Source organism: Magnolia sinica, chromosome 19, assembly GCF_029962835.1.
Source record: "Magnolia sinica isolate HGM2019 chromosome 19, MsV1, whole genome shotgun sequence".
Lineage (NCBI taxonomy): Eukaryota > Viridiplantae > Streptophyta > Magnoliopsida > Magnoliales > Magnoliaceae > Magnolia > Magnolia sinica.
Window position 1 is genome coordinate 9,229,465 of NC_080591.1, and position 14,777 is coordinate 9,244,241.

Here is a 14,777-nt window from a genome sequence, read left to right on the forward strand (position 1 = left end):
ATAATCATTTATTGGGCCCACCGAGATGTGGTTCACAAATCTAAACCATCCATTGTGTGTGTCCCACTTGGATGAGGGGTTAGACCATGTTTCAGCCGCATACAGATTTATATGTTTTAAGCATGTCTTGACATGGTATGGCCCACCTGAGTTCCATATACAATGATTTTTTGGATATCCCATAACCTAAAGGGGACCCATCAAATTCACGGTGTTGATCTTCAACATACATTAAAGTGGGGCCACACAGCTGCACCTCATGAGAAGTTCCCGTGAAGTCGACCTTAAGTACCATTTCGGTTAACACATGGGGTTTAGCATTTGCAGCTGTCCAAGCTATAAATAGGTATTGAACAGGTCATGTGAGTGGAGCACCATGTGAGGTTTTTGGCCTTATATGAGGAAAGGTTAGGCTATTGTGTTAGTTTAGCACCATTAAAAAATTGGTGGTGAGTGATATAAATCAATCCAGCCCATACAAATTATAAATGGATGTAAAAGTCAGATAATGAGCGGTCAAATTTTAAAGAGAAAAAGCTTACTGGCAATATTTTCATATCTGTGCAATTTTTGGGTATGCTCCCTGCGCTGCGTCAGAGATTTGGGTGGTCTTGATTTTCGTACGACTATGTCATGTGTATGTTTGAATACTCATCGCCATTTTTTCAACAGTGAAGACTAGCATTGCGGTATAGCTCAGGTGCTCTGTAAAAGTTACCCTGTTTCCTATCTTATTAGTTGAATAGATATATATATGTAAGATCTTTTATCCATATGTCAGATTCAAAATTGGATTCCTGATCCAATTAATTCACAATTGAAATCATCATTTTTGCTCTCTCCTCTAAGGGTCGTTTGGCACCATGGATTTTGGAGGATTTAAGGGGATTTCAAATCCCCCCGTTGTTTGGCACCATAAAGCAAATGGGGGTTTCAAATCCGCAGAGAGCTTGTATTACATCTAAAATCCTTCCAAGAATTGCATGTGTAATGTGTGTCATAGACTATTCCCCTATTGGACACATGGCCCACTAATGATATCCTAAAACATCTAGTTTATCAATTGCATCACTATAATTACTTTAATATGATGTTCGCCGTCCAAACATTGTCCGTGTAAATTAATCATTGGTTAGTCACTCGGACATACTCTTGTGCTTGTGGCCCATCCAAGACTCAGAATTTCATCATTTACATGTAAAGTATAAATTTCAGTGGGCTTATTACAACCATTGTGTCAAACATTACATATGTTTACTAATTAGAGATATTAAAATTGATTTAGTAATTAAATTCAAACCTATGTAAATATACCATGCATATCTACTTTTGGATTAAAGTTGATTGCTCATCCAGGATGCCAAACACAATAGGAGGATTTCAAATCCACTGGTTTCCTGGTTTCAAATCCATGGGGTTATGAATCCATGGGGTTCCAAATCCACACTCCCAAATGGGCCTTAAGGTTACTTCTTGCTTGCACAGTCATTTCATAAGGTATCATGATCTTTTCTAATTGGTGTTTCATTTGGTATGGACCTAAGGGAAGCGGGTTGCAAGGTTACCACATACCTTTGCCCTGTGTTGATGATACTAAGTTCCGTCACCCTTATAATGATGTATGTGTTATATCTACACCAGCCATCCATTGTGCGAGATCATTTTAGGGTTTGAAGGCATTGGATACGATGACTCTCACAGTCGAAACATTCCTAAGGCCCATTATGATGTTTGTTTGCCATCTAACATAATATGATTGAGGGGACCTTGATGAAGTGAAACCACAAATATTAGCTTAATTCAAAACTTCTATGCCCCCACCAAGTTTTGGAGGGTAGTCATTCAATACTCACCACTTGTCATGGTGTGGTCAACTTGAAGTTTGGATCAGCCTCAATTTTGGTCTCATGCCCTAAGAAATCTTGTAAATGGTTGGACAATTTGGTATAACACATACATCATGGTAGGTTCATGAAACTTGGTGACATCAACACACCACAAAGGTCACAACAGACAATCCACTTCCAAGTAATAGGAAGAGATATTGCATGGTGTGCCACACACCACTAACCTCATTGGTGGCCCCAACCTTAGTAGCGTGTTGACATCACCAAGTTATGTGACTCCCACCATGATGTATGTGTTATAGTCACACCATCCATCCATTTTGTGAGATGATATTAGGGCATGGGCTGAAAAACGTGAAGCCAATCCAAAGCTCAAGTGAACCACCCCCAAAGAAAACAGTGGGAACAAGACGCCTACCATTGAAACCCATTCATAAGCTCACCGATACCTCCCTCGATGAAGGGAAACCACAAATCTCAGCTTGATCCAAAACTTCCATCGGCTCCAAGAAGTTTTCAATGGTAGGCATTCAATCCCCATTGCTTTTGCTGGTATGGTCCACTTGAGCTTTGGATCTGTCTCATTTTTCAGCTCACACTTTAAAATTATTTGAAAAATGGATGACCAATGTGGATATAACACATACATCATGACGGGACTCACATAACTTGGTGATGTCAATACACTCCAGGGTCTATGGAACACCTCCAAGTCCACATGCCAAGTAATAGGAGTCAAATGAGAAAAGGAATAAGTTAATTAAGTTAATTTTAAAGAAAGTCTTTTGTGATGATCGGATCTGGTAAGTTATGTATTTCAAGAAGTTATGATTCAACAAGGAAAGGGCCCTCATGTGATCGGGCAAAGCATGTGTTAGAGATCACGACTATTCATAGGGTAGGGAACACTACGAACATATGTCATGGACTAAAAATAATGTTGCTGAGCTGGTCAGGCAAGCCAACTTGTATGAGAAAAATGGACAAAGAAGAAAATCGATAAAGCGGGTGACTTACTTTATGAGCATAAAACCCTAAATTTTGGTCCATTTATAGTGTGCACTACTTGATAAATGGCTTAGATCTCTAACAAGTATTCCATTGTCTTACATGAAAGCCCATCATGACCTTATTTGGAATTTAAATCTACAAAATAAAATTTCTTGTTGGAATCTGACCTTGAAATGAGCTACATCTGGTAAATGTGTCCAGATATACTATTTAGATGGTATGGATCTTCATGAAAAGCATCATAGTGGGCCTTACATTAATGTGGTCATATATACTCTATATGAGGAGTTGGAGTATCATAATATCTCCAGTATTAAATTTGCAAAGTTGCAAGTAGAGCTGGGCAGAATCTAACCCAATCCAGCAAATCCAATCCGATCCGAACCGAATCAAAGGCCTGGATCGATGCGGATCAAGTAAGATCATTTAGATCCGATCGTACATCGGATCGAGTTAGGATCGTGGTCAATTCAGACCGATCCGATCTGAAATCCAAATGAACCTTAACCTTTCTTTCTCTACCCGAAGGAGGCGCCACACCTACCCATCTTTCTTCCTTTCTCTCCCGATTTCCCTCCTCTCCTTCCTTCTCTCCTCATTTCTCTCCTTCTTTCTCTCCCGATTTTCCACATCTCCTTTTGTCTCTCCTCCTTTCTCTCCTTCTCTCTCCCTAGATTCAACTTGATCCTACTCGACTTGGTTTCCCAGACCGAGTCGGACTCGGTTCGAGTCAGGCCAGCAAGGATTCAGATCAGATCGAGTCAGCCCTGCTGGACTCAGTCCCGGATCGGATCAAGTCAAGTTGGACCCAATCTGATTTGACTCGACTCAATGCCCACCTCTAGTTGCAAGTGACAGAGAGAGGCGTGGAGACGAATGTTGGTGTGGTAGAATTCTTTTTTGACATAGCTTTTAACATCTGCATAAATGGTGAAATCAAGATCTTTTTTTTTTTTTTAAAACATTTTTTGGACAATCCAATTTTGCTCATGACTTTGGGCCCACTGGTGGAGAATTTTAGAAGGGAGGAGTGTAACTTGAAGACTTCCCAAGAGGTCACCCATCCTATTAGGTAGGATTGCACCCAAATACAAATCACAATAAATAAGTAAGCTAGTATGAACATTATGGTTACTTATCATAAAAGAATCATGCTTTGTGGTGATTAGAGGAAGAATGTCTCGATAGATGAGTTGAAAGAGACTCTAATGTGAGTAGTGATCCAAGTATCAATTCCTGATAATGTTAAGCTTTGAGAAAGAAATGGTGGAGATTTCTTTTTTCTTTTTTCTTTTTTAAAAAAAAATAATATTTATAGTTGTTCCAAAGTCGAATTACCAATTTACCACTAATAGGAAACATTTTTACCATGGCCCATGTATATTCATCTTAAACGCCTAAAAGATATTTATTTTAAATTATTAAATAAATATTAATACAACATATGTCACATGACAAATTCCGTAATGTTTTATATTATTTGAGTTAATTATATGGTGAAAAAAGTATGATATTTTAAAATTGGCAAATTTTGAAAATCTTGCCATAATATTGTGATAACATTATATAATGTATTTCATACAATATCGTGACTTTTTTAAAATCAGAATAGTATTCGTCACATTCTCACACGGACAAAGAGACATTTCTAGAGTAACTCGAGCCGCTTTCACAAACCGAGTCACATGGGTGGAAATTTCATAAGATCTACGCTGTCCACCTGGTATGCTACTTTATGTTAACTAATATGCCCAAATTCATGATAATCTGAAATTCAGGTAAGCCAAACCACATGAAACACTTGAGAAAAAACTATAACAATTAGTTTTGTGTAGGACCCACCATGGTCTATATATGTCACCCAATCCATTCCATTTGATGTGTTTTATTATAATGAAAGAATTACCCAAAAAAATTAGGTGGGCCATGCATCACATCAATGAAATCAAATGACTTGGAAGATGCTACTTGGTAATAATATATCAATGAAAATCTTTGATGCTGTTAAAAAGTAAAATTGGCCACAATCAACAGTTAACTAACAACCAATGACCAAAAAAGCCGACGGCCAAATAATGACCAATGATCAATGGCCAACTAATTACTACCAACAATTGATGACTGGTATGGCTGGAGGAAGGAAAATTGTAGGGAATCATATAAAGATCATGTCAGGTTATCCTTGGTTATGGGACACATGCCCCACGGTCAAAGTGATAAGAGAATAATTGTCATCTACACATGGTGAGATATGAGAAGCTAATAGTCTGGACACAATAACCGCAATTTGCACATGGTGAAATATGAGATACCAAGGTTGCTTAGTTGTCGAGAAAATTCAATAACCACCATCTACATGTGACGAGATATAAGATGCCATAACCATTTAGTAGCCTAAACACTTTACTAATCATTCTAGTAACCACACCCACAACAAATAAAAAAAGGTTGTGAAACGGTTACATAACTAACTTTTTAGTAATTATCTACAACAAAAAAGGTAGTGAAAAAGTTACATAACTAACTCTCTAATAACTCCTTGTAAATTAATTTTATAAATAAAAGAAGGATTGAAATTCTTCTTACCTTTTGCTACTTATCTCCATCCGCCATGATTCCTTATCTTTTTATTTAATTTTAGTTTAACTTCCCATTGTTTACCAGCACAATGTTGCTCATATAATACGTCATAATTAAATTTTTAGTTTCTTTCCATCCTTCATCCATGGTATCCCATTAGATCATAAAGAAGATTATGTAGGTCTCGAACGAAAGGTTGTGAGGCTTTCTTGATATGTGTTTGGTGACAAAGCTTCGATTGACCATCTTGCCACGAGCCTACCTCCTGCCAGGATCTCGAATAGACTGTCATTTCCACCGATTGTCTCGCCGCATGTTTGGCTCTTGCCAAATTATCAAATAGACAATTAAAAAGTTTCTTTATTGTTTTGTTGCTGTACTATGAAGGCCATTATGCGAATGTTGGAAGTCTTTTCCATTGAAAGGTAAAAATAAAAAATAAAAATGAATTGATCGAAGAACCCTCCCCTTTGCAAATGTCTAAACTCTCATCATAGGTGGCTAAATTGACAGCGGATCCATCGGTACTCAGTCTCCCGGCCTTTCTCAACACCTGGTGTACCGAAAGGAATTGGGTTCAAAACGAGCCACATCTAACTTTGGCATACCCGGCACGCACACATGCTGAATTTGCGCCAAACAGGTATAATTTACCAGGGGATGCCCATTGAAGAGCTACCTCAGCCTATTTTAAAGTACATCATTTCTTAAAAGGAGGTAGCGTACTCGGTGATGGCGTGATTTGTCATTCCCCCCACTTCAGTGAAAGCAACCCGGTAGGCACATGGCATGAGGTACCTAAGTACTGTTTTTCATGGACATATGTAGTTGGGTGTGTGGGCCCCACCTTATTGCCTTTGTAATATCATCTTTGTACATAAATTTCACCATCTCGTGTTAAAAAGGTGATTTAAAAAATGAGGGTGATCCAAAACCCAGGTGGGCCACACAACAGGGAAGTAGTAGGATGGAAGTGTGGTGTTTATATTCTTTTACTCGGGCTTATCTTCTGTACACGGTTTAAATAATGCTTCTCGCCTTATAGACCAGTAATTTTACATGTACAGCATGGTGGACCCCACAGAGGTTATGGTGTTTTACTTACCCCCTAAAATAGGCATTGCAGACGATTAAGCTCCCAAAACAGGAAACACATGGCGCAGGTTCATCTACAATCTCCTTATACCATGTGCTTACTCAACAAAGGTTTCACATGGGGCCCACCGTCTGTGTGTATGGAATCACACCTGTAAATTTGGACGGCTCAAACATTAACGTGATCCAGCCATCATGTGGGACACCACATGAATACACACACACACACACATATATATATATATATGGGCCCCACTATGATCCGTGTCAAACATCAACACCATGCATTTGATAGGTCCTCTTTACATAATAAGATATTCCAAAACTCAGCGTATAAGGAACTCAGGTGGGCCATACCATCTAAAATCATGTCAAGGCATGCCTAAAACATATAAAAGTACTTGGTGGGGCCAACTAAAATTTGGATGGTCTGGAACTTTGTGTGACCCCTAATTCAAGTGGGACACACATAATGGATGAAGTGGATTTATGAACCACATCTCGGTGGGCCCAACAAATGATTATGAATGTTTTAATGGGAGGATAATCCCTCTCAACTTTTGTATGTGGTGTGGCCCACACAAGTCATGGATTGACTTGATTTTTAAGCCCGAGGCCTACCATGGAATGGTGCATCTGACTGATGGGGTGGATGTTTGACACGCATCACGGTGGGGGCCACATAGCTCGACTTAATGGGAAATTCCCATGAGCATATATATATATATATATATATATATATATAGACACAGGAAATGGTTCTATGGCGTCGAGCTCATGAGAACTCCCCATGAGGCCGAGTTGTGTGGGCTCCATCATGATGTGTGTCGAATATCAACACCGTGCATTTGATGGGTCCCCTTTAAATTATGGGATATCCCAAAAATCACCCGTGTAAAGAACTCCGGTGGGCCATAACATCTAAAATCATGTGAATACATGCCTAAAACATATAAAAGCACTTGGTGGGGCCCACTTGAAATTTGGATGCATCTGAAACTTGGTCTAACCCCTCATCCAAGTGGGACACACATAATAGATGGGCTGGATTTGTGAACCACATCTCAGTGGGTTCAAGAAATGATTATGAATGGTTTATTGCATGGTAACCCCTCTCAACTTTTGTATGTGGTGTGGCCCACACAAGTCACAAATTGACTTGATTTTTAAGCCCTAGGCCCACTATGGAATGGTGCATCTGACTGATGGGGTAAATGTTCGACATACATCATGGTGGGGCCCACACAGCTCCAACGTATAGAACCTTTTCCCATATATATATATATATATATAGAGAGAGAGAGAGAGAGAGAGAGAGAGAGAGAGAGAGAGAGAGAGAGAGAGAGAGAGAGAGAGAGAGAGAGAGAGAGAGAGAGAGAGAGAGAGAGTCTTCAATTGTTTTATACAGTGTGGTTCACATAATAACTGAATGGACCTTATTTTGAGAGCATCCCAGCATCGTAGTAAGTACAGTTAATGAGCGGGTTAGATTGTGTACACATAACAGGGTGGGCCCCACGGAGGTGGGTGAATGAGCGAGGAGAGAGAATAGGAAGAACCTGTGCGGAGTGGCGAAATAAAAACGACGAGGCAAAGGGGCCAATTTTAGGGAGCACCTAAAACATTCAAGTCTGCGGGCCCACCATGTTTTATTTGTAAAATCCAATCCATTTGTTAGGTTATATATTCGATCTTAGTTCCTTATGTCCAGAATCAGCTAGATCCGCAACTAAGGAGACATCACATGGAACAGTGGAAATGAAATGTCAACCGTCCGTTTGTTTGTGGCCCATCATGTCTCGTATCAGTCATTAAACCCATTAATCATGTCTAAACCATCACAATGAAGATAAAATTCCAAAATAATCATAATGAAAAACTCGGTTGGGCCACACCGGTTGAATTTAGTGGTTTTGGGAGTGTATCAATTTTACACTGTTCTCATTGGTGTGGCCAATGATAGTTTCTTATTGTTGGGGGAAAATATGTTGAAGTCCTGGAGACCCGGTTATGGAATGGACCAACTCTATCGACACTGCCTAGGATTCCGTGGTAATAAACCTGACTAAGGAAAAAGAATCAGATGCCTCAAGGAGAAACTTAGCTCGGACGACAGAGAATGAACCTCGACTGAGATTTACAGAGTCATGAGCCATAGGAAAAATATATGAAACACATAAAGTTGACTCGGATAACGAGGCAGCAATGTCTAAAGAGACCAATTAAGGTCCACAATACAGAAGCCACCTGACCGACCATAAAATCGAGCCATATTAAATCAGTTACAGAGTCGGCTATCGGATTAAGAGAATGTATCTATATGAATCGGTTCCCTCTCACCCGACACAAGACACACTGCTTTCCCCTTGCAACTAGCCGAGACTCACTCACTCTTAGAGTCGGTTAGGGCCGAGACAAGCAAGGAAGATCCGGTGTAAATAGAAACACCGTATCGAAAATCTTGTAAAAGGATTTCCGACCCCGAAAATCTCAAGATCAGACATAATTCATAAATAGATTACAACTAAATCAAATCTCCGAGATATGCGGAAGAGAATCCCTGCACGATGGGATCCTCCTAGTCTTATAAAAACGAGAGATCTCTATGATATAAGGTACGCAGAAAACTCTTCTCCAAAAATCCTCTTTACGATCCTATCACTGACTTAAGCATCGGAGGGTCCTCGGCTAACCCTCTTTACGGTCTTATCACTGACTTAAGCATTGGAGGGTCCCCGGCTCTAGCCTGGTTTCCTTTATTTCACTCTTGTGCAGGTAGAAGATCGGGAGAGGGCGTGCCTGTTTTTTGCACCGACACTTGTCAATAATTTATTTTTTATTTTTTACTATTCAAAAATTGGTTCTCACCTGATGAACGGAGTGGATTTTAGATATATATACAACATGGTGTACCTCACGTAGGGTTGCATGGACTCCTCATTTTGCTGTTCGACGTATGAAAGGAAGTCGTGAAGAAATACCCCCGGTGGCACAACACTGTGGAGCCCACAGCAATGTTAGTGTTTTATCCATGCTGTCTATCTATTTTTCCAGCGAATTTTAGAGCATGAGCCCAAGAGAATAGCTTGATCCAAAATTCAAGTGCACCACACCAAAAGAAGCGGTGGAGATTAAAGTTGGAAAATTCTTGGATGCTACGGGAGTTTTGGATTACCATGGGCCTACCTAGATTAGGGTCGCAGATCAAACTTCGTCCGAAAGGTTGACTCCGTGAAAAACGAGGAACCCTCTTATACGGCGCCATTACTCTCATTGTATTTTGACGAGACAGAAGTGTGGACCTCAACATGATGTATGCGATATATCCACACCGTCTATCCATTTTGTGAGATCATTTTGTTGGAAGGTTTTAAAAATGAAACAAATCTAAACGTTGAATGGACCACACAACAATAGCAGTAAGAAATGAACACCTACTTCTAGAAGTTTTGTATCAAGCTTATATTTGTGTTTGGCTTCATCCAGGACTGTGTGACCTTATGAACAGGTTGGATGCTAAATAAAAGTCACGGTGGGCCTAAGAAGGTTTCCACAGTGGCATCATTGTCCACTTCATTATATGCGTGGATCCCTAGCTCTGGGGCTGACTGGAATTTATGCACCTTACATCCATGTGGTCCATTTTTTTGGACAGCTAATTTTACGGCATGATTCCATGTGGTCCATTTGTTTTGACAGTTAATTTTAGGGCATGATTTCATGTGGTCTATTTGTTTCGACGGCTAATTTCAGGGCATAATACAATAAATGAAGTAGATTCAAATCTCACGTGGACTACACCACAGGAAATAGTGGTGATTGAATCCCCACCATTAAAAACTTATTTAGGGCACTGAAATGTTTATTTTCCATCCAACCTTTTGATAAGGTCACAAAGACTTGGATGAAGCGCCCACACACATATCAGATTGATCTAAAACTTTTGTGGCCCAAAAAGCTTTTAATGGTCAATTGCCACTGTTGCGAGTGGTATGGTCCAATTGAAATTTGGATCTACTTCATTTTTGGGATTTCGCCCTAAAATGATCTATCAAAATGGTTGAAAGGTGTGGATGTAAGGAACATACACTACAGTGGTCCCACAATTAGGGATCCCACCCACCTAGGTTTAGGGTTGTCAATAGGCCGGGCTTGTGCCTGCCAAAGTCAAGATTTTGAATAGACCTGCCTGAAACAGTTCAAAATCTAGGCCGTGGCCAACCCAAGGCTGGCCCAATGACAACCCTAGCTACCCCTGTGGATCCAGAGCGCCTGTGTATGTGCTTAAAAGGGATTTTGAATGCAGGTCTATTTTTGTGCTCACTAAATGATTATTTTAATGCAAGAATTGGCCATGTACTTTATTGAGTTGGGCTTATTCCAATCATCTATCTTAAATAAAGATATTATATGTTATTAGGTGAATTTTAAAAGATTTTCTACTCTAAGTTTTATTTTGTGTGAATACTCATAACAGGCTGTAAATAATTTATAGGTTACCCGGGCACAAACATCTGTTTACCTATTTACATATTACAACTTAAAGTTAGACAGGACAAGCTGTAAACACTTTATGCCGATTATAACTTACAATTTTTATAGACATCTAAGTTACAAGGTGTTACCTGATCCTCTCCCTAAAATGAGTAGGAAAAAGTGGATGATCGGCGGATGAAACAAAAACATCATAGTGGGCCACATAGTCCTGCCAACAGGTGGGTGCGGCAGGCAATCCGGCTCCGAGGAGAAGTCAATAGAGGGTTACACACATTAGAGCCAATGAAAATGGAGGCCATTATGCTTGATTAGTGGACCAACATTAATTTTGGTCCATGGTTTGTACATGTTGCACCCTGCCTGATGATGGTCCAAAATCTATGAGAGGTGGGCCTAACAAACCTCATGTATTGTACACACTATGGTCCACGAAAAGAGATTACAAGAGTTATACACAATTTAAATCGGTCATGCTAGTTAATTTGAATATTATGAAGAGGCTGGATTCAAAAATATGTTTCTACTATGAATTTATAAAGAAAATCCACATGTGGGGCCTAAAATGACGTGTTAAGGACGTTGTATCCGTCCATCCATCGTGTGAGGTCCACATCCTAAAACCCAGGTTGATCCAAAACTCGGGTGCGCCAAACCAAGTAAAGTAACACATAAAACCTTTAAAATCAAGTGCTATGGCCTTTCTCAGATCTGAAATGGGAAGATTTTTTTTTTTTTTTTGTTGTCGTCCATTCAATTTTTGAAATGGTATAATATCCCACATAAGGTTTTGTAATGGTAGAGGTCCACATCCTAGTTTACCTGAGTTTTAAATTGGCTGGATTTAATAATGTTAAGGAAAAAATTAGGGGCTCACATGATGGGTGGATTGAATGTCATTAAGTATTACAGTGGGCCCCACGCAAGTGGGGCCTTCTAAACGTGTAAAATAATCTCATCTCTTTTGTAATTTTACCAAGTGCGTCTTTTCTTCTACATTTCCTTTGGGAATTGGATTTTAGATTTAAAACTAACCATAAATTTCATTACTAGCTTCTTTATTTTTTTCTTTACAACAAAGTGAAGAACCGAGAATTGTGGAGCCTACAGCCCACGTGGTATGTATCTCACATCCAACCTGTCCAAAACACACACACACACACACATATATATGGAAAAGGTTCTATGCGGTCGAGTTCATGAGACCTTCCCGTGAGGTCAAGTTGTGTGGGCCCCACTGTGATGTATGTCAAACATCAACACCGTGCATTTGATGGGTCCCCTTTAAATTATGTGATATCACAAAAATCAGAAGTATACGGAACTCAAGTGGGCCATACCATTTAAAATCATGTGAAGACATGCCTAAAACATATAAAAGCATTTGGAGGGGCACACCTGAAATTTGGATGCGTCTGAAACTTGGTTTGACCCCTCATCCAAGTGGAACACACATAATGGATGGGTTGGATTTGTGAACCACATCTCGGTGGGCCCAACAAGTGATTATGAATGTTTTAATAGAAGGGTAACCCCTCTCAACTTTTGTACGTGGTGTGGCCCATGAAAGTCACAGATTGACTTGAATTATGAGCCCGAGGCCCACCATGGAATGGTGCCTCTAACTGATGGGGTAGATGTTCAACATGCATCATAGTGGGGCCCACAAAGCTTGACTTCATGGGAAGTTCCCATGAGCTCAACCAGATAGAACCATTTCCCATATATATATATATATATATATATAGACAAATAAAAAATATGGCAGATCCAATCATGAGGTGGCCCAATCCATTAAAAATAATATACATCATTCAAAATATTCAAATCCAAGTGTAGTGAACATGTGTAATTATGTCATTGTAAGAAATTTGTTCCTATCTACATATGGCTTTTGTTATTTATTTGGAATCTCTCGTGTCTTTTTGAAAAATCTCGAATGTTCTTCTAAAGAATTTTCTTTAAATTAAATTCTTGAAATGACCTTATCACGCGATTATTAGCTATGGAGAATCCAACAATGGTAAGTCTTTGGCTAAACTTCCTTTACACACTAAGGGCCGCACGTAACTTGCATTTCTGGTCACATGCCATACGAGAGTTAACCGCTTTTTTGCATTTTGGTCATGTGTATGATTCTGGACCTTTAGTAGGATACATGTCATCAATAAATAGGTGGCTGCAGTCTTTCCCACTGTGAGTATGATGGGTAACGCCAAAGCATTGATGGCACCCTCAGAAGTCGTATCTACTTCAAGGTTGCAAGTCCTTGGGATACAATTGGAGACATATTGCATGCCTGCGAACTTTTTTATGTAAGACCTCGTAATTAATGTCACTTGGATGATCTCTGATCTGGTAAAAGTAGGGCAATTGTTCATTGATATGCAGAAGATTAAAGCCATGCTTAGGATCTTACCAAATTTGTGGGTATCCATAAAGGACATACTCTGCGTAATGATTGTGTCAAGACTCACATATCTAAACTATCATTTGAGATGGTGGCGAGCCTCACCAGGTTAGGGTGAAGAAGTTGGGGAGTAAAAATTGTAAATCTGCATCCAAAAATGAAATAAAATAGTTAAAACCAAAAGGCAACAATACCAAGCACGTAGCAAAAGAGAAGCGACCTCTTTACAATGAAAAGCTTCAATACTTAATTTGTGAGAAGCTAGGCATTTCACTTAGGAGTGCTTATACCGCAAGATATCCTGTCCAACTCCAATCTCAATGCATTTAGTTAATGTTTACATAGAGATCATTATTATTAGTATTATTTATTTGGAACTAGTTTTTGGATTCAAGGGCAACACAACACATAACAAAGAAGTATAGACAAATTTACTGACTTCCACCCAATGAGGTAAAAAACTATACTATATCCTGAATGGTCATCAATAATATCCTGAAGGGATGCAGTAACCTATGTGGATATAATCTCTTGATGTCACCAAATAGGGAGTTATGTGGACAAATTCATTGAGTTCCTCTCCATGATGCGGGGAACCATACATATCTTGAATGGTCATCAATAAATGATTCAAAGGGATGCAATAGCCAACATGGGAAATTCTCTCCATGTACCTAAACATAGGTTATGTGTCATCCTCCCCTTGATTGGTGCCAATCGAACCTTTGGCAATGGTGATGTGTGATAGCAAGTATATGTTGAATCTTGGATGGATTGTCTTAGAAATTTCCTTGATAGGACAATTTAACATTTTTGTTTTGTGGCCCATGGATCAATCAATCTCAAATTCTCAACAATTAAAATTAAATTATCAATTGAAAGGGACTAATTGTTGGGAAAGCAGAAAATACAATGGTCTAGATTATCAATTTAAGGGACCAATAGAAAATATTATAAAATTAGTGTAGCTCAATGTAGATTTAATCATTAAAATCATCATCTAAGCCTGACTCAGACCATACGTCATCATCTTTTCTTAATCGTGGCTCTGCATAGATTATATATATATAATACTTTTTGAGTTTTTTTCTTACTTGTAATTTTCTACTAACTTGCCTGAGTTTTTGAGTCGACTTGACTCAACTCACTTTTGAGTCGAGTTTTCTAAACTATGACTTAAACTCAGCTGAGTCCAATCCAAGGTGGGCCCGTGCACGTCCCTGATATATTTATCGTGTTGTAGAAAAGCTATGGACTGAAATGATCTACAACACCTTTATTTTCTTTAGGTAAGCAGAATTTCAAATCTTATTATATGCTTTATGTCGACACCTTGAAGC